General features: G+C 31.4%; 1 long non-coding RNA gene across 1 annotated transcript; it reads right to left on the bottom strand.

The window, feature by feature from the left end:
* Positions 1 to 1,163: 1,163 nt before the first annotated feature.
* Positions 1,164 to 11,699, bottom strand: LOC129218634 (uncharacterized). The gene is made up of 4 exons (XR_008580352.1): positions 11,610 to 11,699; positions 9,499 to 9,631; positions 5,142 to 5,248; positions 1,164 to 1,337 (listed from the first exon to the last, which is right to left on the bottom strand). It is a non-coding gene; the product is annotated as an uncharacterized LOC129218634 (long non-coding RNA).
* Positions 11,700 to 11,909: the final 210 nt, after the last annotated feature.

Genomic DNA, 11,909 nt, shown 5'->3' on the forward strand with positions numbered 1-11,909 from the left:
GAAATTGTCCAATTTGAGTATTTATCCAGGCCTCGGGTAAATATCCCAAAAATATTTACCTACCTACTGGGTGTTTACATGATCCACATCATTGGTTATGATTACTCTTTTGCTTTATATCATTCTATACATATTATTTCATATGATAGCTCAATATTTTAAGTTTGTACTCATAAATTTTCTATTATTAGTAATCATAGCAACAGAAATATAAAATAGCAAAAACAAAAAATGTAAGAATAATTATTAGATATAGTATAAAATAGCTTAAGATTTGTCAGTTTACTGTTAATAAGATGGTGGGATCAAAAAAAAAAAAAGTATTATATACTTCATAAATAAATTATGTACTGCAATTTACATTTCATCGTCTTTTAGGGTATTGGAGAGATATGTTTTGAGAACACTTACCTGCAGAAAGGAAGGAAAATAACAATTAAAATTGTCCATAATTTAAAGTTAACTTAGAAGCGATAGATTTGACAACAAGGAAAAAAAATCATACATTTTGAACTTAAATTTCCACTGTAGCAACACAACAGCAGGGTTGGCAGTTTTGAACACTATGCCCTGTCCAAAACCCTTGTGTTTAAAACTGTACGAAAGTGTCCAAAACTACATTTTTAGAGAAACTATTTTGTGAGAAAATATCAAAAACAGAATGAAATGATTCAAATTTATGTTTTATATTGAATATTTATTTAATGTGAACACTCAAGTGTAAATATATATGTATCTTATTTATTCAGCTGATTCTAATCTAGTTACATAAAAGTTGAATTCTTCATCAAAGATTTCAATTTGTACACGAGTTTTTTTGTTTTCCATAATAGTAACTAATTTTTTTTGATATTTATGCTTGTGTGCAAATGAAAGTGCTCAAGATATAATGCAACAATTGACTTAAATGTAATAAATGACAATTTTGAACTACAAATATATTCGAGTCTTTTACAGCTTTGTGAAGATTTTCTTTTCAGGATGGCGCCATTTCATGATCTAAAACTAAATTACCACCAAACTACTACAAACGTACACCATACAAAAAAAAAGAAAACATACATAGAGCATTAAAATCATATTTTATAAGTAGTTAACACAAATGAATGAATTTTTTTTTTTTTTTTAAACGTAAGACTTAAAAGAAATAAACATAGACTGAATTAGAAAAATTAAACAAATTTATTTGCATTAAAAATTTTAGTTCAAAATTTTTTACTACAAATAAGAGTCAAAGGTACAAATAGAGTCAATCATAACTACAGAATAGTCTTCTTTAATAGCTGGCATCTACATCACTTTTTTTCTTTTTTTCCAAGTCAGTTTTAAATTAACAGCTGAAAATAAATAAATAAAAATAAATAAGTTTGCATTCCAGATGTACATTATCAAAAAAAGTTGAATGTGTACAAAAGTTTGCATGTAATGGCATGGCAAACATAACTGCTGCCTGGGGTTTGATATCTTTTGACCCTTTCTCCCTCTTAAAATCTACAGTAATACAATCTGTACAATATAATAGTAATAATAATATAATATAAATAACAACATAGCAAGCAGTACCTATCTTAAACTACATTACAGTTAATCATAAATAGTCAATACCCAACTGAAAAAAAAAATCAAGATTAGGATTGAAAATTAAAGGCAGTGGAAAAACTAACAGTCCAGTTACTTAAAATTAGTTAAAAAAAAAAAAACTTATGTGAGGTGAGTTCAGGTAAGTGCGTCGCCTGAGAATTTGGGGAATGTTGCCTGAAGAGACTTCTGCCATGCATTGAACATGTTGGGAGAATGTCTGGTGATGAATCCTATAAGTAGAGATTGGCACTGGTTTCTCATAGATAAAACACAATCAGTGATAACTTAAATACTCCAATGCGAAGATTGATAAAGTTAGTTTGGTTTACTTTGTTGTCATATCAAACAGCTGAAGTCAGCAAGTGTACGTTGTATTTTTTTAGCAACAAGTTACTACATACTAACATACATGACATGTTTTAGTTAATTACTTTAACCAGACTTTGTTTATAAGAAGGGTTGCACTTTCCCTTTATTTAAAGTAAGATGGGGTAAGTGCACCAAGGGCGTCCATATGCAAAATTTTAAGAGGGAGGGGGGTGCCCCAGATATCCTCTCCATGGTTTAGCAGGATATTTTCCCCATTGAAACAGATTTCACTTCAGATTAAAGTTATTAAAATTTGACATTTTTAATAACTTATTCCTTAATTGCTGGAGAAGAAATGCATTTGCAAAGAAAAAAGACCCCCCTCCCCATATGGGCGCCCTTGAAGTGCACCCTATATTGTGGGGCAAATGTGACCCCATGCAATTTGCCTTTAATTTTGTTTATAATTTCTATTTTCAGTTCACTCTTATATTTTCTCTTCAATAACTTCTGAATTCCAATTGTGTATTAAATTTGGAAAATGGGGAGAAATCGGCTCGAAAGAATGGATCAAGAAAAATTGTATTTGAAATATAACATCCAAGCAATGATAGTCTTGTAAAATCTGAAAAATGAGGCGTGAATTAGATAATTTCAATGTAGTAGTTAGATAATTTGGGGTTCCAAAGTGAACTATTGTACACCATTTAAAAGCTAGGCGAGGTTGGATATCTCTGTTTGGTAGTGTTACTGTGATTCTTCAACAGGGCCGATCCTAGGGTGTCAGCCGCCCACGTGCGAAGACCAAATGTGCCGCCCCTCAAAAGTAATTTTCATATTTTGACTACTATTCAACGTCCACATAAATCTTTCTTCAAATTTCTATATCAAGTTTTAATTTAAAAAAAAAAAAAAAAACAGAAGAATGATGAACTTATAAAAAGGAAGAAAAGTTAAATAGTAAGAAATCTTCGGTGACATCAGAAGAAGAATGCAGGAGGGGGGAGGCAGGGGGTCAGGGAAGGAGGGATTGCGCCCAGAAAATTATTGAAATTGGAGTAAAAAAAGTTTTAGTTAATCTTTGGTTGTGTTTCATTGCAAGGACAAAAGAGTCAGGCATATTCAAGGTGCATGGAGAAATTCTTGAAATTGATGTTATTGCAGTTTTAGGAACTTTTTCAAGACTTCAGGGAAAAGTAATTTCAGAGTATTTTCCTAAAATTCTTTCAAAATTGAAATCAATTTGAAGCTATTTTTTGTGACCATAGCTTAGGAAGGATCAGTTCTCTTCCCAAAAATTTTTCGAAACTGAAGTTTTAAACACGCCATTTTGGGTTATCTTTGTTGACGTTGCTAGAGGGAGGAAGATTCAATTGTCTTCCATCGAAAGTTTTCGAAATTGAAGTTTAAAATGCAAATGTAGGCTTTCTTTGGTGATGGTAGGGGATCTTTCAGCTTTTCTCCTGTAATTTCTCGGCACCTATTGTTTCAAAAACCGATTTTTTGGCTATATCTGAAAATGATAGGGGAAACGCAAAAATATTCCGAACCGAAATATTTTTTGGAACTAAAATCTTTTTTAGGCAATTTTTAGGAAGGATATGTTTTGGGGCTCCTAAGCGGATATTTCTAAAAGCGCAATTTTATACTATCTTTGGTGACGGTAACGAAACTGGGAAGCTTTGATGGGTCTTTTGGATATTTTTCGATATTAAGAGCCAGTTTTTATAAGAGTCAGACAGGTCAGATCATGCCATTTTTGATTTCGCAAAAAATTTTAGTGGTTTCTTTGAATGATTTTAGAAGACACATTTCTTTTCTTCCAAAAAATTTTTTATGACCTACAAAAACACTGAAAGTTGGTCTTAGGGTTTTTCTCACACATAGACATTTTTTAATAATTCAATTATCTATGCGCATGGAGCATCAGCAAAAGTAATCTTTGTGATTACACCATGATATTTAGTGCCTCAAATGAAATATATCACAAATTTTATGGCTGACCTTCAGTGGACCCTGGCAAGGGTGGCTAAACTGACGAAGTAAGTGAAAATGTGTCATGTTTGAGGCATCTCGGTTCCATGCACTGCGGTTCAACCATAGTTTTTATGAGCAATTTGTGTAGAGATATATATAAATTATTAAATAGGCTCATTAAATGTATGGTTAATGCTCAATGCTAAGAAAAAAGAGCAGTTTTGTCATCAAAATATGATAAAATGTGTACTTTTTAGGGGCATGTATCTCAGTGCACTGAGGGTCAGTATAGAACACACTGCTTGCATTTCAAACTAGAGTATGTGTATTTTCACAATCAAGTGACAGAACTATTGGCAAATTATTTTCAAGAACACAATATGTATTTCAAAATAGTAAAATGAATTATTTAGTTTTTAATTTAATCAACATATACGGTTTAAACTTTGCTCCAGGGATTTCCAGATACTATTTAAAAAACTAATATGATCAAAAACGTACCATAAAAGATTTATAGACTTGCAAATGGACTAATTATGCTTACTCACATACTTTATAATATGATCAATGGAAGCAAAGTTTTAAAAAAAGGTTACTATTGCGGTAAAAATGTAAGTTATATTTGTAACACTTTTTTGAAGGTGTTTTAGGTATATTTTTAATTATTTTAAGTAAGATAGCCTTTTTTTCATTTGTACTGTACATTATAGTTCGTTGACATTTGTTTAGTCTGTGCATTATAGTGACAAAAATTATTTTCTCTGTACATGATAGCAAACAACTACTAAGTCATATTTTATTACTTATGATAAAAGCAATACTATGACATTATAAAACAAGGGTATTGTTCAGACGAAGGGGGTGAGAAAGGATTGTTCCCACAGACTTTAGTTTTAGATCATATTACCGATCTCAGAATGTCTTAATGCAAGTAGGGATTATTATGAACCCCAGCTTCCTTGGCTGGTTTCCAAGTAAAGAAAATGCAAAAGAAAAGTTCTGTACAAATAGAAATTGATGTTACACAACTAAAAGAAGTTGCTAACATCATAAAAACATTTAAATGGTACAAATAGCAACTAGAATCGGAGACACACGCTTTAGGGTTACAAAGGACTTTTGATAATTAAGTAAAAAAACCAACCTTATTATTGAAAAGACATCAAACAAAACATAAGAAGTCTTTTCATCCACAAGCTAATTTTTGTTTGCTTATTGCATGAAAGTTAATATTTTATTTGCAGCTAAGAAGTTTATAGCCAAGGAATACTTACCGCCACTTAATTAGAAATAGCGTAATCATCAGCAGAACTTCCTCCACAGCATGTAAAGAATGGTCATCACTACAGGCATTCTTATTTGTTATCTCCATTCACAATCTCTGAAATTTGAAGCAAAATTTTTAATCATAAGATAAAACTGTAATTTAATAACAGAAATCAAAAGAATGTAATGACTGCATTTATGCAAAGTATAAGAAACGAGAAATATTAAATAAGTGCTTTCTTTTTGAAAGGGGCGGATCCACGGACATCATGACTTTAATTGACCAAATATAGTCTAAATTGCCTTTTTTTTGGAACTTTTTTTCTTCATGCCTAATTATCTTATATTCAAATAAATTTAACACAAGTGCTGCATATTTGTAGCATAATTCAATAAATTACCTAACTGCACGTACATGTGTGTGCGTTGCTATTCATCTCTTTTATATTTTTCTTAATCTTTACCAATATATACACCCTAGCTTAGTGGCAGATCTAGCCAATCATTTTGGGAGAGGCCATCCAAAATTTTTGAACTCTTCAGATATTTTATTAAAATGAAATTTTAAAAACTCAATTTTAAGCATGTTTGTACTTTGTACCTAAAATTATTTGCACTTTATGATTACATTTATAAAGTTATTTAAAAAAATTTAACAGTTTCATTTTCAGCTAATCGATGAAATACAACTCAAATTCTAAATAATAGAATACTTCCCACATTTTGGAAAAAAAGTTTATTCTAACCAAATATAAGTGTAAATTAGGCATTTAAATGAACATGCTACCTTTCTTAGACATTAAAGTGTGAATTTCATCTCAAATATACTCAATTAAAAATAATCTTAGACAGAATAATCCAAACGTTTATAGTGATGAAGATTTACATTGAGTCAAAAAATTAGAATATTCAAATTAAAGGGGGGAAAACACTTTCAAAAAGAAACAACATTAATACTAGAATGCGTCATTTTTTGTTGAATTCGATGCTTTAATCCTTTCTCTCACATGGATTCTACCACCTATTTACATTAATCGTTTCTGACAATGTTTCCATACTCTCTTCAATGCGGCAACAAGCTAAATTTTGTTGGCGGGCACCAGATCTTGAACGGATTTATTTAGATTTGATGGTACACCAAATTCTTGATTGTATTGAGATTGGCAGAGTTGATTTACCAGTTCAATACCGAAATTCCTCTTTCTGTTTAAAATCTATGAGTCGATTTAGAGATGTGACACGGAGTAGAACCTTGCTGGAAGATAAAATGTGTCGCTAAATGGGTAACTGCTGTGCCTCAGATGAAGTATCATTCAGTATTATTGATTAACAGCGGAAATCACGCATTGTTTTATTTTATGATATATATAACTTCCCAATTCCAGCAGCTGTCATGCACCCACAAATCAAGAAGGATGTGACAAAGTAGAGAGAACCTCTTACACAAGATTTCTCATATGCTTTTCCTTTTAAACGTCAAACCCAAACACCTTTTTTTGTTTACAGATATTTCAAAAATGATTCGTCACTGAATCATTTTTGAAATGGAAATAATACTTTTCCAACGTTGTTGCCCCTGTTTGAGGTTGCCCCTGATCTCCTCTTTTTTCAACAGATTTTACAAATAAATATGCATCACTGAATAAAATGTCTTTTCAGTCTTGTTGCATCCAAATGAGCTTCTCTTTGCTCCAGGATAGTTGTGCACTTTTCTGCTTCACGTTTATCTTTGGTCTTACTTTGTAGATCCGCAATTAAAACTGCAGTTTATGCAACCATCCAAGTGTAGTTGGCGTGGATAAGATAACTATACATTCTGTCCAACACTTATGGAACTTCCGTTGTGTCATTCATCGTCAACACTTGGCGGAAAAAAAATTGAGTGGTGTTTTACATGAAACCTTACAATTAGTCATTACTGATATTAACAAGATCAAAACTAATTCTCTCAATGATCGCCTGTTTCGTGAGCTTTGCCATGAAAATGATGAAAAATTCGATTGCTTGCTTTTACATATGTCTGTGAGATGGCTTTCCAAAGGAAACTGTTTTTCTTTGAATTATTCGACTTTGTATCTGAGTTTCTCGACTTGCATGATCCTGCTTTAAGTGAGAATTTGAAACAGCACAAATTGGAACTTGCGTATCTCACAGATATTTTTGAAAAAATGAACGAAGTCAACATTAAGCTTCAAGGAAACAAGATAAACCTCATCAAGGCCAAAAGCATAATTTCAGCATTCATTTCCAAATTCAAAATCCACAAGGCAAATATTGACCGTAAAGAATTTATCCTGTTTCCAATTCTAAAAAAAAGTTTAATCGTGGATGATGAATTTCCTGAAGAAAAAATTTTGATTCATATTGATCACCTTGATCAGTTAAAAAAGAACATGGAATCAAGGTTTGCAGATTTGATCAACTTACAAATTTCTGACTGGATTTTAGACCCATTTAGTTTCGAAGATGTGGATGAACTGGAAAACTCTTTGCAGACAGAGTTTATGGATTTGAAATTTGATTGTGAATCAAAAATTACTTTCAAGCAATACGGTTACGAACTTGCCTGGGTGAAGCTTATGGGTACTTACCCATAACTTTGGAAATAAGTTGAACAGCTCCGCATCTCATTCCCCTCAACATATTTAGTTGAAAGAGGATTTAGCTCTGTAGTGCTGCTTCTCACGAAGCAAAGAAATAGATTGGACATCTGCCTCAAAGGGGACCTCAGATTAAATTTCACAGACATCAAAGCTTTAACGGAGATCCATCAAGCACAAGGCAGCCATTAAAAAGGTAAAAAAGAACAAATCTTAACAGTTAAAATTTTCAATTTTTTCTGGATTTCAATTTAAAAAAAAAGCATGTTACTGAAAAATATAATTTTCTCATTTTTGCTAAGTATGTAAATGACGTTGGTTAATTGCAGCACTTCAAATTACATTTTTTCTTTTTTTTTGGGGGGGGGGGGGGGGGAGGGGTTAAGATTAAAAAATTCAGTTTTAAAGCTAATTATTGCTTTATCATGCACTTTAACTGAAGAGCTGAAAAAATTGAGTTGTTCTCCCTCTTGTGTGATAAATGTTAGACATAAGTATTCTTATTAGGATTTTTTCGTTTTTCATTTTTTTTAAATAAAAATATTTATGTTCAGTATTTTTCTTAAACATTTTATTCAGCTCAATATCAATAGTTTCTGTTTAATTTGAACTATGAATCGTGTTGATACCTCAATTGGTTAATTTTTAATTGTTGCATTAAGATGCTCTCTTAACCAATACACGTTCACTTTTATGTGCCTATGAGAGGTCATGTCAGCTTTGTCAGAAAGAGAGCAGGGACCCTTGGAAGGAACCTGCTCTGAATGATAGTAATATAAGTTTTGAAAACTCTATAGGGGGAGGAAATCCGGAGACCTACTGACAAAGGGGCCCATATTTACCTTCGGCGACCTTGTGAATTCTTCCCTTTGACTATAGTTAAAAATTAAATAACTCTTTGAACAATGCAGAAAACATCTTAAAACTTCAAACATTCACCCATCACACAGAGCTATGAAAGATTACGTATTGCTAAGTCAGTATTTTAATTTCTCTGTAATGAAGTCCCGTATTTTCTTTATAAACGATATATCGAACAGATAGAAATCTAAATATTTTTATTGCGGTAGTAGATATATATTGATATATGATGGTATATCGGTATATTGCCCAGCCCTAGTGATGTATGAAAATGAAAAAGTGAAGATGCAGTAGTAATGTTATTGTGGGACGGGGAGGAGTAGAGTAGTAATTGCCCTCCCACTGATTATTTTAAATCACGGGCCCGGATGCAGTGGTACCCCCATTATTGAAACTCTGCACATGCCTCTGGTACATAATAAAATTTGAGTTTGGAATAGAATATCGATTATATCAAAGTAAGCCCTAAATTTTAAAACCATTGTTGATGCTACTTGAGCAAGCGAGGTTTTAGATTTATATATTAACTAGCAAAAATACCCGGCGTAGCCTGGGTCAGTAATAATTGGGAGAAACAATCGCTACTTTCTTTCGTTTTGTTTTAACTGAAAGAACTCAAAACACACCGCTTTGACGTGATTAAAAATCGAGCTTCTTCCTTACCCATAAAAGTAAAATAGCAATAAGTATGAACAAACGAGTACAGTAGAAGACCGTTATAACGCACACCTTGGGACCAGAGCTTTTGCGTTATACAGGTTTTGGCGTTATATAAGTCATTTCACAAATTTTGAAACTAATATTCAAAATATATCTATATTAGCACTTCAGAATGAGTTCTATCTGCAATGAGTATTAAAACACTAATTATACAACTAATCATTTATAAATAAACATGCTTTACCATTAAAAGGAAGTGAATTATCCTGCACTTCTGTCAGCTTCATGGTTTGCATTAACAGCTGCATTTTCAAGAGCCATCTGATATTTTCTCTTTACTGTGAATATTAATTTTCATTTAAAAGCTTTGAATTAAGCTGGAAAGATGAAAAACTGTTTCAAAATTTAATTTTCCTAACAATTTTTATATTAGCAAGGCAAAACAAAGGAATTTTTTAAACTTAAAAACCTATTGTTTACTTCTGAAAAGTTGTGCAGTTTATAGAGAATTGCGTTATATAAGTTGGCGCTGTTTCTCTAAGTGTGCAAAAAGTAGTTTCCAAATGTTTGAAATAAAGTAGAAAAAAGTAGAGTTTCCAAATGACTTTCTTTAAACTTAGGTTTACTCCGGAGAAGCCTTGATTCAAAATTTTCATTATGATTACTTTTAATATTGCTGTTGTTAGGCACAGAATTTTTGTAACAATGGGTTTTATATTTAATCATTTAATGGAGAAATTACATGACATTTACTGTTTTCCATCATAACGTTTTTAAACTAAGCTTTTTAGGAATAAATAATAGCCTAAGTTGCTCCCTGATAATGTAGCTATCTTGGTGAAAAAATAGTTAAAATGGGTCCAGTAGTTTTTAAGATTACCCCGGACATACATACAAAAGTAGTCATTTATGTATATAGATGAGGATAAAAATCCTAAGATAGCAATAAATGTCATGCTTGCTGCATAGAAGCCTTCATTCAAAATTTTCATTATGATTACTTTTAATATTGAATATTGCTGTTGTTAGGCAACAAACTTTTGTAACAATGGGTTTTATATTAATCATTTAATGGGGAAATTACATGACATTTACTGTTTTTGATCATAACGTTTTCAAACTACGATTTTTAGGAATAAATTATAGCCTAAGTTGCTCCCTGATAATGTAGCTATCTATAGTGAAAAAATGGCTAAAATCGGTTCAGTAGTTTTGAAGATTACGCTGGACATACATAGAGAAGTAGCCATTTATGTATAAAGATAAGTGCATTAAATTTACCTATAATTCTTAGTTTTTTGATGAGATGAGGCTACAAAAATATTTTTTTTCAAATCTAATTAGGTTTGTAAACAACAAAAATGACTTTCAAGTACAGTAGAAGACCGTAATAAAGCACACCTTGGGACCAGAGCTTTTGCGTTATACAGGTTTTGGCATTATATAGGTCATTTCACAAATTTTGAAACTAATATTCAGAATATATATATATATATATATATATATTAGCACTTCAGAATTAGTTCTCTCTGCAATGAGTATTAAAACACAACTAATCATTCACAAATAAATATGCTTTAAAATTAAAAGAAAGTGAATTATCCTTCACTTCTGCCAGTTTCATAGTTTGCATAACAGCATTTTCAAGAGCCATCTGATATTTTCTCTTTTTACTGTGAATATTGATTTTCATTTAAAAGCTTTGAATTAAGCTGGAAAGATGATAAACTTTCAAAATTCAATTTTCCTAACAACTTTTATATTAGCAAGGCATAACAAAGGGATTTTTTAAACTTAAAAACCTATTGTTTACTTCTGAAAAGTTGTGCGGTTTATAGAGAATTGCGTTACATAGGTCGACGTTATAAAGGTATTCTACTGTATATACATCTATCTACTACTTACGTGATATTGATTCATACCAAAATAAGTTAAGAAATTAGCACAGCTACATTAAAATATTTTATCCAACATTTTCATAGCTTTCTTCTTATTAGCAAAATTTTTTAATCTTTGAGTTACACAGCAAAATCTGAACTACTATCAATAATTTACATGATATAATACAATGATATGTAAAAAGAACTGAATTTGTCAAAAGGAAAAAGACAAATTTCAACTCAAAATTTATTCTTAAATAACAAGTAGACAAAATGAAATTTTAAAAGATTAAGCATTATAAGTAACAAATCTGGCTAATCATATTAGTACTTGAACTAGAGAAAACGGGTAAACAAACAGAAAAAAACACACAATAACAATTTTTAAATAAAATGCTTACGAAAGAATATGTTTTTTTTTTTTTTCCATTCAGCCTGAATTTCAATTATATTAAGAAAATATCATAATACTTACGACTTACGTAGAAAACCACAAGTAGATTTCTCACGAATCGCCATGTTGTTAAGCAAAAACAAGACAACATTCTGGAACTTCCGGTTGACATCGAAATCAACCAGTTAGATCAAACTATAACTATTTCTAATAATACTATTGACGCCAAGCTGGCAACCCGGCGCTAATTGCTTTATGGCAACCCATGGACAACTCCTTTGGAATGCCGCGGTTAGCCTATTGTTATAGCTTGGGTCAAGTTTTCCTCGAATGAGACGCCCTCAATAGGAACAGGAAACATGCCAAAAGAGTCGCCAAAAC

The sequence above is a fragment of the Uloborus diversus genome, chromosome 3 (genome assembly GCF_026930045.1).
Source record: "Uloborus diversus isolate 005 chromosome 3, Udiv.v.3.1, whole genome shotgun sequence".
Taxonomy (NCBI): domain Eukaryota; kingdom Metazoa; phylum Arthropoda; class Arachnida; order Araneae; family Uloboridae; genus Uloborus; species Uloborus diversus.